The following is a 12,791-nucleotide window of genomic DNA, read 5'->3' on the forward strand; positions in this document are numbered from 1 at the left end:
AATCACCACCCATTAGAGTGGGTTGACTTAGATTGCAACCGTAGATCAGGGCCCATCTCTCTCTGATTGGTACTTGAGCCATTGGATAAAGGAGTTCTTGCCTGCAGCGGTTGGAACGTAGATTACTGGACCGTACCATCATCATACCTATGTTTGTAGACGGATTTGCATGGTGGGACTCAATTAGAAGGTTTGTGCCTGAAAGCTATCAGTGGACCTGGGCCGGCTTTCAAACAAAATTCTACGAGGAGTTTTTCCCTGAGTCATACCGAGACGAGAAAATCTTCCAATTCTTTAAATTGGAACAAGGAAGCATGACTGTTTTGCAACAGGAGGCGCGTTTCACTGAGCTCTCTCGATATGTGCTGGCAGTTGTGGCAGATGAGAAGGTCGAACTGAGGAAATTCAAGAATGGGCTGCGACCTAGTATCCAGTCAAAACTATGCAGCTTTGACTTTTCCCGTTATGCCCACGTTGCGGATAAGGCACTACGGGTGGAAAGGGATTTTGAACAGTTGGCCAAAGCACGAACCGTACTTAAGGACACTGGTGTTAGAGCAAGACCTGTCCCTCGGATGTCTGAGAAAAGGGCAAAGATCACGCCGCAAACTAATTCTGCTTACCCACCAAACACTCTGACTATTCCGGAAAAACAGGTCATGCATGTAAGCAAGTTTTATTATAAGAGGCTGCGAACTGAAGAAAATAAGCTGCCATCCCAGGCAAATTGGCCACCTCTAGGTCAGGTAGCAGCTAGACCTCCATCAGACAGTCGACCCCAGATACAGAGAGCGGGAACTGTTGGAAACGTCAGACACAAACAGACGTTTTGGTATCGGAGCACATACTGAATGCGTTTCCAGAAGTACATCCAAGTCCACCGTTTCAAGCTCTTGAATTCCAAGTTCTGTTACATGTACCTGATGAATGCTAGATGCATTTAGGTAGGATATTTTTGAAATTTCCCAATGACTCCGAATGCTTATAAATTGGCTTCCCTGTGTCCGAATATTGCAATGAAAAATAACAAATAATTTTAGCAGCTTCTCTTTGTGTGACTGGCTGAAGCCAGCAACATCCTTCCTGTTGTGCATGGCATAGTACTGCAGCATTATTTGAGAAAACCTGTTTTCCTGTCTAGGCAAAGCCAATAAGCCAGTGCCTACAAATTGGTATCAAAGCGAGATGATCATGCGGGACTGGGTACAGATTAAAGGTGCAAATAGTGTGATCAAGGTGTTGCCACTGCTACATCAAAAAAAAGGCGGCGTTGATCCGTGGTGTGAAGAAGTGATGGCATCCTCGATCCAACTGCAAATTGCAAAGTTATCTAAGGATAACTATGAAAACTGGTGCATCCATATGAAAGCTTTGTTCGGATCCAAGATCTATGGGATATCGTTAGTGATGGGTATGTAGAACCCACAACGGAGCAAGAAACCTCCTATTCTGCCGAACAAAAGACCGCTTTCAAAAATCAAAGGAAAAAGGATAAGAAAGCTTTATTTTTTATATATCAATGGTTGGATGACTCCACCTTTGAACGAATCATCAAAGCTATGACATGCAAGCAATGATGGGAGAGTCTCAGCACCATATTCAAGGGTGTTGATCGTGTCAGGAGGGTTCGACTCCAAACCCTTAGAGCCGAGTTCGAAGCTGCACATATGAAGGAAGGTGAGTCCATTTCAGACTATTTTTCAAAATTGCTTATTATAGTTAACAATTTAAAAAGAAATAGTAAGTAGAGATGTGTTCTGCGAGGAAGAAGACTGAAAGTGGAGCCAGAAAGATTCGGCCAAAGGAAATCAGGTCGAGGCCAAAGAATATGAAGAAGAGAGGCATATGAATCAGGACTAGACACCCACATCACCCCCTTCGGATCGCAGAAGTCCAGGAATAAGTTCCATCTCCCCTGGAAGTACTTCATCAAATCAAAATTCAGTCAGCACGTCTTCGTCCAGTTCTCCCTCACCCATGGCTCCGATCAAAATGAGAAGCTTCGATGACATATATACAAGAACTGAGGAAGTAAATTTATTCTATCTGTATGCTGATCATGAGCCTCTTACATTTGAAGAGGCTGTGAATGAAGAATGTTGGAGAAAGGCTATGGAAGAAGAGATCCATGCTATCGAGAAGAATCACACATGAGAGCTAATCTCACTCCCTAAAGGTCAGAGGACCATTGGTCTCAAATGGGTGTACAAGATCAAGCGAAATGTTGTTGGTGAGATCAATCGCTACAAGGCAAGGCTCGTAGTAAAGGGCTACAAACAGAAATATAGGGTGGATTATGAAGAAGTCTTCGCTCCTATTGCTTGCCTTAACACTGTGAGGATGATTATCTCCCTTGCAGCCCATCACAGTTGGATGATCTACCAACTGGATGTGAAATCTACATTCCTTAATGGAATTCTAGAAGAAGAGGTCTATGTTGACCAGCCTGAAGGTTTTGTTGTTCAAGGGGAAGAACACAACGTGTATCGACTGAAGAAAGCCCTTTATGGGTTGAAGCAGGCTCCTTGTGCCTAGAATGCATGCATCGACAACTATTTGCAAGAGAATGGCTTCGCCCAATGTCCATATGAGCATGCAATCTACATAACAAAGAATGTTCATGGCGATATGCTTATATCATGCTTGTACGTTAATGATTTGCTGTTCACAAGGAATAGCCAGTCGATGTTTGAAGAATTCAAGAATGCCATGTTAAAGGAGTTCGAGATGACCGATGGCGGACTTATGTCTTTCTTTCTAGGCATCAAAGTGAAACAACAAAATGGAGACATCCATATATCTCAGCAAAAGTATGCCAAGGAGTTGCTTGGAAAGTTCAAGATGGTAGACTGCAATGGCGTGAACTTGCCTGTAGCAACGGGCCTGAAGCTAACAAAAGAAGGAGAAGGAATAAGCGTGGACTCAACTCTGTTCAAGAGTTTGATTGGAAGCCTAAAGTATCTCACAATCACAAGACCGAATATTGTCTATAGTGTTGGACTTCTAAGCAGGTACATGGAAGTACCAAAAGAATCACACTGGCTATCCGCAAAAAGAATCCTCAGGTACGTCAAAGGAACAATGGAATTTGGTCTTTTCTATCCATACGAAGATGAAGCAATATTTTATGGATACTCAGACAGTGATTGGGGAGTTGACCAAGAAGAAAGGAAAAGCACCACGGGATATGTTTTCTATCTTGGATCGACTGCTTTCACATGGAACTCAAATAAGCAAAGTGTTGCTGCTTTGCCCACATGTGAAGCAGAGTACATGACAGCATCATCCACGGTCTGTGAGGTGATTTGATTGAGAAACCTGCTAAAGGAGCTGAAGCATCCGCAAGAAGGATTCACAGTTATATATGTGGATAACAAGTCGGCAATCAAGCTTTCCAAAAATTCGGTGCAGCATGGAAGGAGCAAGCACATTGATTCAAGGTATCATTTCCTGACCGATCAAGTGAAGTAGAAATCAGTGAAGCTAGAGTATTGTCATACCACTGAACAAGTAGCAGATATCTTCACTAAAGCATTGCCAACTGATACATTTAAGAAATTTAGATCGATGCTTGGAATGAAGCCTATTTTGGTTTGAAGAGGAGTGTTGGAAATGTCAAACCCAAACAGACGTTTTGGTATCAGAGTACCTAATGAATGCGTTTCCAGAAGTACTTTCAGGTTTACCATTTCAATCTCTTGAATTCCAAGTTCTGTTACATGTACCTAATGAATGATAGATGCATTTAGATAGGATATTTTTGTAATTTCACAATGACTCCGAATGCCTATAAATTAGCTTCCCTGTGTTCGAATATTACAATGAAAAATATATATAACAAATAACTCTAGTAGCTTCTCTTTGTGTGACTGGCTGAAGCCAGCAACATCCTTCCTGTTGTGCAAGGCATAGTACTGCAGCATTATTTGAGAAATCCTGTTTTCCTGTCTAGGCAAAGCCAATAAGCCAGTGCCTACAAATTGGTATCAAAGCGAGACGATCCTGCAGGACCGGGTATAGTTTAAAGGTGCAGATAGTGTGATCAAGGTGTTGCCACTGCTACGTCAAGAAAAAGGCGTTGTTGTTGATCCGTGGTGTGAAGAAGTGATGGCGTCCTCAATCCAACCGCAAATTCCAAAGTTATCTAAGGATAAACTGGTGCATCTAGATGAAGGCTTTGTTCAGATCCCAAGATCTATGGGATATCGTCAGTGATGGGTATGTAGAACTCACAACGGAGCAATAAGCCACCTGTTCTGTCGAACAAAAGACCGCTCTCAAAGATTAAAGGAAAAAGGACAAAAAGGCTTTATTTTTTATATATCAAGGGTTGGATGACTCCACCTTTAAACGAATCGTCGAAGCTATGACATGCAAGGAAGCATGGGAGAGTCTCAGCACCATATTCAAGGGTGTTGATCGTGTCAGGAGGGTTCGACTCCAAACCCTTAGAGCCGAGTTCGAAGCTGCACATATGAAGGAAGGTGAGTCCATTTCAAACTATTTTTCAAAATTGCTTGATATAGTTAACAATTTAAAAAGAAATGGCGAAAAGTTTGAAGATATTCGGGTAGTACAAAAAATACTCTGATCTCTCACAACCAAATTCGAGCATGTGATTGTAGCCCTTGAAGAATCGAAGGACTTAAAAAACTTGTTCGTCGAAGAGTTGATGGGATCATTGCAAGTGCATGAGCAACGAATGCAGAAAAATAACACATCGATGTTGGAATATGCCTTAGAGTCTAAGCTAACTCTAAATAACCAAAGTAGTGGTCATACAAATCGTGGAGTTCGCGGCACCAACACTAATGCAAGAGGAAGGGCACGTGGATATCATCTTAACCATCCACAAAGTCAACACAAATTTACCAATTTTCATGGAAGAGAGAATGGTAGAAGCTGATCCGTACACGGTTGCAGAAATATGAGAAATATTCAGTGCTGGAATTCTAAAAAATTTCGCCATTATGCCTCGGATTGTTGGAGCAAGCCAGTGGATCACGATGAACGATCCAACTATGTTGAAGCATCGAGTCATGACCAGGAAAACTCTACAGTGCTCCTTGCACAAGATAAAGGTTTTGATCGACCAGATGTATGGTATCTTGACACAGGTGCAAGTAATCACATGTGTGGGAACAAAAGCCTATTTGAAGAACTCACAAAAGGAGTTCATGGTGATGTGACATTCGGTGACTGGTCAAAGACACCGGTGAAAGGTAAAGGAAAAAATCAAAATCTTTCAGAAGAATGGTGTTTCAAACTCATCTCCAATGTGTACTACGTGCCTAACATGAAAAGTAATATACTGAGTCTCGGACAACTCCTCGAAAAGGGGTATGTTATACACATGGAGAATTCTTCTCTTTCCATAAGAGATATGCATGAACATTTGATTACGAAAGTCTAGATGGCGAAGAATCATATGTTTCTGCTCCATATAAACACAATGCTCGAGAAGTGTTTTTATGGATCGAAAAGCAAAGAATGATTCTTAGACATGACATCTTCGCTTTGGCCACCTAAATTTCAGTGGCCTGAAACTTCTGTCGTCATCAAGTATGGTGCATGGCTTGCTTACCATTAAAGATCTATAACAAGTATGTAAGGCGTGCACACTTGGGAAACAGCAAAGGAACTCCTTTTCGAGTGGAGTATCCCGAAGAGCAAGAGAACCATTACAATTGGTTCACACTAACATATGTGGACCATTGGAGTCAATCTCTCGTAGAGGTTATAAATACTTTATTACCTTCATTGACAATTTCAGTAGAAAATTATGGGTGTATATAATCAAAGAGAAGTCTGCTGCTTTTACTATTTTTAAAAATTTTAAGGCCCTTGTTGAAAAAGAAAGTGGTCTTAAAATTAAAACCCTTAAATCTGACAGAGGTGGAGAGTACAACTCAAATGCCTTTCAAGAGTATTGTAAGGATCAAGGAATCAAGCAACAGCACGCTGTAGCCTACACACCACAGCAGAATGGAATTGTGGAACGAAAAAACCGTACCATTCTTGACATGACAAGGACCATGCTGAAGGAAAAAAGTCTATCGAAGAATTTCTGGGCAAAGGTAGTTGCATGTACTGCCTATCTGCTCAATAGGTATCCGATCAAGAGTGTCAGATTCAAAACACCACAGGAAGCATGGAGTGGATACAAGCAAAGGATGGTTCACCTTAAGATATTTGGGTGTGTCACCTATGTTCAAGTTCCAGAAGTGAGAAGGAAAAAGCTTGATGATCATGGCGAAAAGTGCATCTTCATCGGCTACAGTAAAGCATCGAAGGCGTACAAGCTCTACAACTCACTAACTAACAAGGTGGTGGTAAGTAGATATGTGGTGTTCTGCGAGGAAGAAGCTTGGAAGTGGAGCCAGGAAAATTCGGCCAAAGGAAATCAGGTTGAGGCCGAAGAATATGAAGAAAAGATGCATGTGAATCAGGACCAGACACCCACATCACCCCCTTCGGATCTTAGAAGTCAAGGAATACGTTCCATCTCATACTTCATCAAATCAAAATTCAATCAACACGTCTTCGTCCAGTTCTCCCTCACCCGTGACTCTGATCAAAATGAGAAGCCTCGATGACATATACGCAGGAACTAAGGAATTAAATTTATTCTGTCTGTATGCTGATCATGAGCCTCTTACATTTGAAGTGGCCGTGAATGAAGAATGTTGGAGAAAAGCTATGGAAGAAGAGATCCATGCTATCGAGAAGAATCACACATGGGAGCTGATCTCACTCCCTAAAGGTCAGAGGACCATTGGTCTCAAATGGATGTACAAGATCAAGCGAAATGCTGATGGTGAGATCAATCGCTACAAGGCAAGGCTCGTAGTAAAGAGCTACAAACAGAAATACGGGGTGGATTATGAAGAAGTCTTCGCTCCTATTGCTCGCCTTGATACTGTGGGGATGATTATCTCCCTTGCAGCCCATCACAGTTGAATGATCTACCAACTGGATGTGCAATTTGCATTCCTAAATGGAACTCTGTAAGAAGAGATCTATGTTGACCAGCCTGAAGGTTTTGTTGTTCAAGGGGAGGAACACAATGTGTATCGACTGAAGAAAGCCCTTTATGGGTTGAAGCAGGCTCCTCGTGCCTGGAATGCATGCATCGGCAACTATCTGCAAGAGAATGGCTTCGCCCAATATCCATATAAGCATGTAATTTACATAAAAAAGAATACTCATGGCGATATGCTTATAGCATACTTGTATATTAATGATTTATTGTTCACAGGGAACAGCCAGTCGATATTTGATGAATTCAAGAAGGCCATGTTTAAGGAGTTCGAGATGACCGATGGCGAACTTATGTCTTTCTTTCTAGGCATTAAAGTGAAACAACAAAATGGGGGCATCCATATATCTCAGCAAAAGTATGCCAAGGAGTTGCTTGAAAAGTTCAAGATGGCAGACTGCAATGCCGTAAACTCGCTTGTAGCAACGAGCCTAAAGCTGACAAAAGAAGGAGAAGGAAGAAGCGTGGACTCAACTCTGTTCAAGAGTTTGATTGGAAGCCTAAGGTATCTCACAATCACAAGGCCAGATATCGTCAACAGTGTTGGACTTCTAAGCAGGTACATGGAAGCGCCAAAAGAATCACATTGGTTAGCCGCAAAAAGAATCCTCAGGTACGTCAAAGGAACAATAGAATTTGGTCTTTTCTATCCATATGAAAATGAAGCAATATTTTATAGATACTCAGACAGTGATTGGGGAGGTGACCAAGATAAAAAGAAAAGCACCACGGGATATGTTTTCTATCTTGGATCGACTGCTTTCACATGGAACTCAAATAAGCAAAGTGTTGTTGCTTTATCCACATGTGAAGCAGAGTACATGGCAGCATCATCCACAGTCTGTGAAGCGATTTGTTTGAGTAACCTGCTAACGGAGCTGAAGCATCCGTAGGAAGGATTCACAGTTATATATGTGGATAACAAGTCGGCAATCGAGCTCTCCAAAAATCCGGTGCAACATGGAAGGAGCAAGCACATTGATATAAGGTATCATTTCCTGAGAGATCAAGTGTAGTAGAAATCAGTGAAGCTAGAGTATTCGCATACAACTGAACAAGTGGCGGATATCTTCACCAAAGCATTGCCGACTGATACATTCAAGAAATTTAGATCGATGCTTGGAATGAAGCCTGTTTTGGTTTGAAGAAGAGTGTTGGAAACGTCAAACCCAAACAGACGTTTTGGTATCAGAGCACCTAATGAATGTGTTTCCAGAAGTACTTCCAGGTCCACCGTTTCAAGCTCTTGAATTCCAAGTTCTGTTATATGTACCTAATGAATGCTAGATGCATTTATATGGGATATTTTTGTAATTTCACAATGACTCCAAATGCCTATAAATTGGCTTCCCTGTGTCTGAATATTGCAATGAAAAATAACAAATAATTCCAGCAGCTTCTCTTTGTGTGACTGGCCGAAGCCAGCAACATCCTTCCTGTTGTGCATGGCATAGTACTGCAGCATTATTTGAGAAATCCCGTTTTCCCGTCTAGGCAAAGCCAATAAGCCTGTGCCTACAGGAACCCAGGTCCCCAGCACATGACAAGAATCCTTCTGCTCGAGTATTTGCTATATCTTCAGCAAATCATGAAGAAGAGGCAACCAGAGTCGTTCAAATTAAGATTATATTAATAATGTTCCTGTATTCGTCCTATTTGATACTGGTTTTACTACCTCCTTTATAGATTCTGCCATATCCAAGAAATTAGACCTGAAACTTTGTCACATTGAAACCCCTTTGGTTGTTGCCTCTCCTATGGGAACTTTTGTGGAAACCACTATGATACGTTGTGCATGTCCCATGTCATTAGTAGGTCACGAAACTTGTATAGACGATAGACCTAGTAGTTATGAAAATAAAACAGTACGATGTCATCATCGAAATGGACTGATTAGTTGGAACTCATGCAGTCCTGGATTGCCATGTCCGGACAGTTACCATAACATTGGCTCGTTGCAGGGAAGACTCTAATATGAGACGTACGAAAACTTACTGGCTTTAGCAGAAGTGAATGCTGCAGAAGAAGTGTTTGATCCCACTGTTTCCTATCGTAGGTGCGTGGGAAAGTGACCCCATTATATTTCAACGGTAGGTATTTAATCCCACTGTTTCCTATTGTATGGCCACTTGAGCTTCAAATTTGTGTAATTTTTTTTTCCCAAACATCATGGTGGCTTAACCTCACCCTTTGAACTTAAATGTCCAGCATCCCCTTTACCATTTGTCGACATTGATTTACGTGTGGCCCAAACTCCGTCCGTACCTACGAACATCTTGATATTTGTGAGAAATCCACTCAGTTCATCTATTTTAATTTCCACCTCATTTTATTGCGTGGGCCCAAAAAGGAGACAAATCTTAAGCTCAGAGTGGGCCCTACAAAGCCCTAAGATATTTGTGAGAAATCCATTCCACCATCGATAGACTCTGCATCAATATTATTTTTTATGACAGTCTAAATATTTTGATTATGAACTAGATATTGAAACAATATGCTGTCCACATTCAACTGGAAAAGATAATAATATTGGTCGCTGGAATTTTACAGTCTCAATCACCGTGAGATGTTATAGACCAGTCTGGATTAATGAATCATGGGCCTCAATTACCATATTGAAGCCCATGTATATTCTATCATATAATTCATCTTTCTGAAGCCGGATCCTCTGCATCTTTTGTAGAAAATAGTTTGCCTATTGTGTTATAGTTGGTGTGCTCATTAAGAAAGTGGACGTCCCAAAAAATAAGGTAGATGCGAGCCACCACGCATACCAGCTTTGATTTATATTGTGGCCCACCTGATGATCGTATAGAACTGGATTTTGAGTAATTACTCGATGCCCAGGTTGGAAGGCATGCTCACAATGCAGTGAATCCTAAATAGACGATTGAATAATATTTACACATATAAAGGATGTAGAGAGGCGTTCATGCAATTGGCAATGTTCACATGGACGACACCTATCTAACTGTGGAGATGTTCATGTGGACTCCACATATGCTAGGTGTCATTTGATACAATAGATTCGGGAGGATTTGAGGAGATTTCAAATCCTTTGTATGTTTGGCACCGTAAAGTAACTAGGGATTTGAAATCCAAGGTGAAAGCTAGGATTGCATCTAAAATCCTTCTATGAGTCACATGTGTAATGTGTGTGTCACTAGGCTACTAATTTATTGGGCATGTGGCCCATTGATGATATCACAAAACAATCAGATTAACAACTACATCACTAAAATTACTTTAATAGGATGATATGTGCAGTCCAAATATTGTCCATGTAAATCAACAGTTAAAAATCGTTGGTTAGTCACTCGGATGTGATCCTATGCATTGTCCATGTAAATCAACGGTTAAAAATCGTTGGTTAGTCACTCGGATGTGATCCTATGCATGATCATTGTTTTCAGCCAAAGTATATATTTAAATAGGCTAATTTCAAACATTACGTACATGCACTAGTTATGATATTAAAGTTGATTTAGTAATTAAATTCAAACCCCTGTAAATACATTATACATGGCTATTTTTTGGATTAGAGAGGATTTTAAATCCAGGTGCCAAACAAAATCAAAGGATTCCAAGTCCAGGGGATTTCTAATCTAGGCTATTTCAAATCCACATAGCCAAACAAGGCCTGGGTCAAGCAGCAAATAAATTTATAGTCAACCAGGGATAAAATTGACCTTTCCACAATTAACGGCTCCATCCGACATATATGAAATAAGTAGACGGGTTTTGGGAAATAGTTTGTACCATCTTTAAGTGGTCCAGTGGGGTACATCATTAAAGGGGGGTGTTAGTGAAATTGGATTGCTGGACTACTGGAGTGTGTTCACTGTTCAAATTCTCGTGGAAGGTTTGACTAGGGCTAGGGTTTGATGGAGTAGGTTTTGAGGGGTTGCCGGTGGGTTGTGTTTGAAGATGGTGTTAACAACGCTACTGCAGCGATGGTGTCCTACTGTTGAGTAAGGCACTCGTAGAAGCTACCCTCGGAAGCGATGGGGTAGATCTTCGTGGATGAGGGCACTGACGCAATCGGAGGGGTTGAACAAGCTAGTCAACAACTTGGGCAAGTTAGCAAGTTAAAATCCAAGGAGGAAGAAGAAGAATATGAGAAAAAGGGACAAGAGAGGATAGGATTTTCAAACCCAGTAATCCTCTCTCTTGTGTCTGATCACCTCGGGAAGCATTGTTGTGCATTGTTGTCTAGTGGGCGAGATCATTTATCTCTCAATTACTCACCGAGACATTAATGTATATGTTTGAGCATAGTCAGTCAGTTCAGGAAGACAACATGTGTCCATCATTTAGATATTATTCATTGTGCTCTTTAGTACATTAAAGCAGATTCAAATACCGTAGCTACCTAAAGGTATTCTGGCCTATTGTAATGCTGACTGGATAGATTTTTCTGTTGTTGATGTTCAACAATGGGATTCTGCACATTTGTGTGAGGCAATATTGTCTCTTAGAAGTGTTGTACGGTCCTTAACAAAAGTTGAATATTGAGCTATATATGCGCCATAATACCAGTGAAGTGCTCTAGTTGCGCTCTTCTCTTGGTTATCCTAGCATTGTGACATGTCTGTTATTTTTCTCATCTATGATAATCAAGGTATAATTCATATTATGTATAATTCAATTTTTCATGAATATACAAAGCACTTATAATTTTTTAACTTATGATCTTTTAGGGATATCGACGAAGATTCAACATTACTACATCAGGTCATACTTTGCAAGATATTAGGACACCAGGTGAGCAAAATTATAAAAGAAAAAAAGAAAAAACAAAGTAATAAGTGCAAAAATTGTGCATGTGTTGTGGGTTTCCTTATAATGTGTGGAGTGGAGTATGGATTGGTTCGATATGTGAAAAGGAAAAGGAGAAACCAGACACCCTTTTCCGACAAAAATGGTTGGTTGGATGTCCCTGATTTCAACCCTAGTCTTTGGATTCAATAACTTCTTTTGCTTCAGTCATTTACACTTTTTTTAGGCAAAGAGATGGCGCAGTCAGGCCTCACTACAACAAATTAGACTTTTAGCGGCGCTCAAAAGCGCCGCTATATGTCCATAGAAGCGCTGGCAATTCTATTATCGGTGCTAGCCAAGCGCCGCTAAATGAGTATGTTGCTAAAAGTATTGGCGGCGCTAGATAACTTCTATCGGCGCCTTTCTGAGCGCCGATAATCGTATGTTTTTGTGACGCGAAAAAGCGCCGCTAAAAATACTTTGCGCGCCGGTAAAAATGGTTCGTGGACACTTTTTTTGCGAAAAAGCGCCGCTAGATTTTTACACAAGCGCCGCTAGAAGCCTTTGTATGGATTGGAGAGGCCCCAGCATGCCAGTAATTTTTTTTTTATTATAGATAATTCAATCAAAACCTGTATTTTTTAAATATTTGAAACATAAAAATGATGCAATACAAATAAAACTAAATATTAAACAAAATTTATATTACCACACAATAAAAAAATATATATTACAATAAATGGTCTTGAATGTAAATAAAGAAATAAAAACAAATCCTCTATATGGTCTACTCCTAGCCCCTCGTGTTGAACTCATACCTTGCACTCACAACACAATGGGCACCTTGCACTCCACCACTTGGTACAGTTTATTTATAACATTAGATCCATTTGGAGGTAGCTTCATTTGCCAAGGTAGGGATTCAGGAGATTGCCCATGGTGTACGAGACTACACTTTTTTTCCTAATAAATTCAGGGAAAAACACAATTC

The sequence above is a fragment of the Magnolia sinica genome, chromosome 1, assembly GCF_029962835.1.
Source record: "Magnolia sinica isolate HGM2019 chromosome 1, MsV1, whole genome shotgun sequence".
Taxonomy (NCBI): domain Eukaryota; kingdom Viridiplantae; phylum Streptophyta; class Magnoliopsida; order Magnoliales; family Magnoliaceae; genus Magnolia; species Magnolia sinica.